General features: G+C 44.0%; 1 protein-coding gene and 1 long non-coding RNA gene across 2 annotated transcripts in view; both read right to left on the minus strand.

The window, feature by feature from the left end:
• The window catches only part of LOC144153841 (pappalysin-1-like), a 101780-nt gene that overhangs the window by 27584 nt on the left and 68196 nt on the right, over nt 1–6000 (minus strand). The window lies entirely within an intron of this gene.
• LOC144153851 (uncharacterized) lies at nt 2883–5594 on the minus strand. Its single transcript, XR_013319396.1, has 3 exons — nt 5303–5594; nt 4744–4830; nt 2883–4084 (listed from the first exon to the last, which is right to left on the minus strand). It is a non-coding gene; the product is annotated as an uncharacterized LOC144153851 (long non-coding RNA).

The following is a 6000-nucleotide window of genomic DNA, read 5'->3' on the forward strand; positions in this document are numbered from 1 at the left end:
ATAGATCCTCCGAAAGTTCAAAATCCCCGAACTATTCTATTTAGCGCTTATATTTTACATCAAAAGTGGGGGCTTAAAATCAAACCAAACTGCACGGGTTCCTCGCGAATTCGCCGTTCCCTCTTGTTCGGCACTGGTTCCTGCTATAAGCACTCCCTTTTCGTTCGTACTCGGTTACATTTTCAACTATAGACACGACATGCTGCCTCGCTGCACAGTGATCTCGCTGCTCCACTCAACCGGCCATTACAGGGCATATTGCATAATAAACGCAAGTTCATACGACTTGTTCATACAACGCAACTTGTTCATACAACTTGTTCATACAAACGCAAGTTCATACAACGTATTTTTTTTACCTGTTTTGTCAACAAATATGGTGCTCCTTTAGATCATGCATGGCATGGCAGCAATGCGTCACTCGATTAAATTACTTATAGTGTCAATGGGTGCCACACGAGGTTTATTTCTTCCTGTTGCAGTTTTTGAAGTCTAGGTGGGATCTCGCCGATTCGCGTCACATTCAGAGCTGCGTTATGCTCTACACAACACGACAAGACTTAAAAACTCGGGCATCCGGCATGAAGCACAAAAAATGGGCCCGATGATTAAACGTTTTGGTGTCTCAGTGTGTATGCCACAGCCGGCCAGAGCCTACACTCTAAGCTGGGTAACCCTTAATAGAGGTATACATTTTCGAATTTTTGTAACCTATAATTTATAAGGTACAAATGTAACCTATACCTTCGTAACCTTTATATACGTATACACGTAAGGGTTACGCAGTTATGGGTTACTTTGCAGCTTTCAGCATGTATACCTTTATATAAGTTACATCTACCGCCGTCCAAGGCCACACAAATTGGAAGGTGTGATGTTGCGCGCCAGGCGCGCTTTCGCCGGCGCCGCTGTGGGGACACCCCGAAGGCGCCTTTCCCGCGTGGTGAACAAACATTGCGTTAGTGGAAGATATGTGCGACCATGCTGTCCATTGCGCCGTCTAAACTTTTGCGTCGGGTGTCTTTTCTTCGTCCCTTGAATAAACTGCCGGCCACACGGGTGGGGCTAAAAGAGAAGTTACTTTTACAATTCCTAAAACAGCAGTGCCAAAAAGCTTGAAAATGTTGTCTTAATGTATATGCATTGCATTACCTGTTCGATAATTGTTACCCAGGTTGTCACCCAAAAATCTTCGTGAGTATTGGCAACGCTTAAGTCTTATAAACAGGCATAACTAAATTTGATATTTGCATCAGCTTTGTGCCGTTTAAGAAACCAGTATCAAACATGCATGATAGGTCTTTTGCTAAATTGAGCTTTAGTTAAACAACATTAGGCTTTAGTGAAACCAAGCTTGAGTGGAAACATGCACTTGATAACATACTTCAAAAGGCAGCCAAAGTTATGATAACATAGCCTTAAGCCAAAAATTATTGTCTGACAACCAAGGCCATGATTATCAAAAGAGAATTGCAGTACATGCACACATATTTGCGCATTTAACAGGAGCACATTTCCAGAAGTTTGGCATCGGTAGTTTTGAACATTCACATTTATTATTATGAAACACCTGTGGGCTATTCATTAAAAAGCAAAGCTGCGAACCACCCCAACGTTATTATCGTTCCTTAATGAGTATTAGACGAGTGCGGATTCCTGGGCGAATTGGTGTTTCCTATATTGCTTTAGACTTCCAGGTAAAAATCGGTTTATTCATATATCCTTATTAAAGGGACACTGAAGTGATATGTAAACATTGCGGGATTACTAGCGCAAATTGTAGTCCGGAGTCCCCAGGCCATGTTTCGACCACTCTAGGCGCGTTTACGCGATTTTATTTAGTAGAAAAACTAATTCGAAAACGCTGTCCTCCTCTCTTTACGCTCGCCCATTTTCTGTGGCGTTTTCGTGTGACGTCAGGAGGGGATGAGCTGGCAATTGGCTGCGCCACGGCTGCGCTACTGCACGGCTCCCCGGCCGACAGAGTCAGTCGGCCCAGCGTTTCGTCTGCCGGCCGCCGGCGGGTCGTCGCAATCAAGGAGGTTAAAAAAAAAATTGCTTGGTCGCAATTCGTTCGCTTAGTTGAAACGAAGCCAGGACACGTTTGTGAATGGAAGAATGTGCCTTTCTTTACTTGGTTTGTTTGTACACTGTATCTAGCTCCAAGTCAAGGTCGCTTCACACAAGCGCTGCACATGCGACGCTTCGCTGACTGGTACGCCAGTAGGAAAACATAAGGCCTCTTGAAGGCGGGAGAAGAGTCAGCGAAGTCAATATAGGTACTAAGGAAATAAAATCAACTGATATTTCTACCGTACAGCGTAAAACTAGGGCGCGGGAAGCACTTTTTTGCGGTGGGCGAACAAGCACAGCGGTCAGCAGCACGACTACGCATCTGCGAACGCTTTTCCGTCTACGAAATGCAATTGCTAGACGTGAGCTACTGTGGAAACTTGGGCGACGCTTACTGCACGATCGCAGTACAACAAATAGTCACCTAAGCGGCTTGAAATGCGAAAACTAAATAAAAGTGTAAACAGGTTGTACAATATATACCCTATATTAGCAAGGCATTCGCGTCCCGCTCCGTGGCCTAGCGGTCTTGGGCGTTAAGAATTCACAGCAAATGTTTTGCGAGTCACGAGTTCGAATCCCCGCGGGTACGTGCTTTTTTTTTTGTAAGTTAACTTTTTTGTTTTCCGCCGATGTTTTCTATATTGAGTTCACCTTTTTTGGGGCCGCAACGTTCATGGCTACACGAACTAGTTCACAAAACGCGCGCAGGCTGGCACTGGCGCGCTAGCGAGTTCTCGTTGGCGTGCTGTTGCCATAAGCACCGACTGCTTGCAGGCAGTGGGCACAGGCCAGAATGAACAGACCCTTGGCCTGGTGCGAACACGCTTTTTACGATACAGGCATGAGGGAGGCAAGATCCAAATATGGGGGAAAAGCGCATGACATTTGGGCGTCTGCGGGTACGCGGAGGGCGTTCATGCACTGCGTAGGTCTCGGCTAGTGAATGCTACGACTACAAGCCGTCCTGGGAGGCTTATCTTGTGCATTTTACAGCCGACAACATGGCAGAAGCGCGGTACGATGATTACTGAGATATTGAGAATGCCCATCCAACAAAGCCATTGGTTATGTTTTACAGAACCGAAACCGAAACCGAAACTTGTGTGATTGCTAACCTTGGGCATTGTCCAATCACGGCGCCCCTCCTCTCAACGTCACAGCCTTAGTTGGTGCGGCCGCCGCAAACCGCGCATGGTAGTTTTTCTTCTTTCGCGCTTTGTAAAATAATTACCGATTTGTCAACCGGATAAACGATGAAAAGTGTGCTAATTTGAGCCAGTCTACGCAGCGCAAGCAAAAACGGGAGCCTGACAAATTCACTTCAGTGTCCCTTTAAACCTAGTTAATAAATGTTGCGTGAACAGCTTCACAAACATGGCCATTAATATACAAATTCTTTACCTCAATATTTCACCGATGTATGCAAAGCATTCCGAATTGTTTGGATACTGCCATTGAACAATTTCAGACGAATTCGAGTTTGAGCTACATTGATAAGATGGTTCTCAGGGGTGCACTTTCCCAGTACAGCTTTGTTGTCGTGATTCCCCACAGAAAAAAACGCAGAATGTGGGAAAGTAGAAGGAACATTTATTACAAATTCACTTTTTCATACAAAGCAGTGTTTATGGCTATGTTCCCTACATTCTCCGTTTCACTCAGTCTAATATTACACGAATCCATCTTTACACTTCCCTCTTAGGTTCCTCTTTACAGTTCCACCTGAGTTGTGATTCCCACGCCAAGTTATCGTTTTTTATGCAGCCCTAACAAGTTTCTAGGCCGATTGCAATCTGTCTTTTGGACAAACTTTAATTGGTATCTATAGTTTCCTGCATGAAAAAAGGCGCTTGGAAAAATTCAGAGATAAGCTTCGCAATTTACGTAGTACACAAGCAGGCACAAAATCAGGGCACGTTGAAGATTTCCCTGCTTGTTCCCTGCTGCCGCAGATGGAGGTATATATGTGAGGGGCCGTCACTTGGATTTCCCCACCTTGAAGAGCCATCTACAGAAAATTTCAGAAAAAGAACAAAATCCGGTGCAACCATAAGCCCCTCACACCAAACCACAGGCATGTGAAGTACGAAAAATATATTGCACGGAAATGAAGACGGAGACCAGAGAATTAAATGAAAGGCCACACCAGAGGAGTGATTTACGGCCTTTCCTAATAATTTCACATCATTTCAGTAATCGTTACACAGAGCAATTTGGCCGTATTGTTCAGAACAACGCGAAGCCACTATAGTCATACCGGCCAATTCCCGAATTTTAATCGTGCCGTGTTCCAGTTTATCTCGCGAAATGTTTCTGCATGCTCACCCAGAACAGGCAGAAACTTTGGGCTACGAGATAAACTGACATACATTTGCAAAAGAGAAAACAAAAACGTTTCCGCGCCTTCATGTGGAATCACTCGTACACGCAACAGAGCGAACGTCACACTAAACCCAGGAAACGTGCTTTCACGATGCTGACGCCGCCTGCGTCACATTTTTGGCTGTACTTAAACATCCTCCCCCCTCCCCCCCCCCCCCCCTTGTGCTGGCAGTTTCATTTTGAACACGGATCCCACGTGGAAACCGAAACGTTTTTCATTTAAGTAAAGTGTTCTTATCGGTGGTTTCTTCCTCGGCTATCAGTAAAAAGGAATCGCCAACTTACATTTTTTCTTCGTCCAGATGTGTTGTGGGAGAGGATACATCTAGCACTTGCACCGATCTTCAAGTGGCATTCCCAGGAGGTCTGTACCTGTAATGACTCGAAGGGTTATTTGGGTTAAAATGTAATAGGCTTTAGAGCTGGGCAGTTGGTATACATTCATAATGAAAGAACACCTCAAACTTGACAAGACGAAGAAAAGAACACAGCACAAGCACTCACTAACAACTGGAGATTTCTTACAGAGCTATTTTAGAAAAAGAGTTCTTCTTGTTGGCTCTGCAAAACCACGCATCCTATAGAATAGCTAGAGTTGCTGAAAAACTACAAAGCTCCATGCTGAGGAAATCGTTATGTGAATTCATAACGTTCATGTAGTAACGAACTGATAGAAAGAGTCACTAAACACGAGGCAAAATAAGATACGAAATATAACATCATAACACTTGAAGAAAGGCCTCGCATTTTTACAAGTGAATCATACTTTTGTCTGTGCAGGCCTGGGTGCCATCTTTACAAAGAATATTTGAATGAATGTGTTTTAGTTATTGCATTTTCATACCGTTGTTTCCGCTGAAATCAGACTTCATTTAAACTTGTGTCATACGCAGGGGAGTCCTGGTTGTCAGCTCAAGGAACACTGCCTGCAAGAAAAACAGTAGTGCTGATAAGTCATAGCATAGGTAGCCAGATGCAACCACACTTTTTGAACAGCCAGGATCCGATGAAGGTGCAGAACCCATATTTACACCTGCACCCAGAGGTCGGCAAACTCACTCATGAGTGCACTCACTCAGACTCATTTGGACTCAAACTCACGCGTGAGTTTGAGTTTGAGTGAGCGCGAGGCTAGTGTGGCATGGTGAGTTTGAGCTTGAGTGAGTTTGAGCCGAGTGATCACGACTGAGTTTGAGTCCGATTGAGTTTGAGTCCATTTTGAGTTCTGAGTACATTTTGAGTTTGAGTCCATTTTGAGTTCTGAGTACATTTTGAGTTTGAGTCCATTTTGAGTTCTGAGTACATTTTGAGTTTGAGTCCATTTTGAGTTCTGAGTACATTTTGAGTTTGAGTCCATTTTGAGTTCTGAGTACAATTTGAGTTTGAGTCCATTTTGAGTTCTGAGTACATTTTGAGTTTGAGTCCATTTTGAGTTCTGAGTACACTTTGAGTTTGAGTCCATTTTGAGTTCTGAGTACATTTTGAGTTTGAGTCCATTTTGAGTTTGAGTTCATTTTGAGTTCTGAGTACAATTTGAGTTTG

Source organism: Haemaphysalis longicornis, unplaced genomic scaffold (genome assembly GCF_048455015.1).
Source record: "Haemaphysalis longicornis isolate Haplotype H1 unplaced genomic scaffold, Haemaphysalis longicornis Haplotype H1 scaffold_1, whole genome shotgun sequence".
NCBI classification, from domain to species: Eukaryota; Metazoa; Arthropoda; class Arachnida; order Ixodida; family Ixodidae; genus Haemaphysalis; species Haemaphysalis longicornis.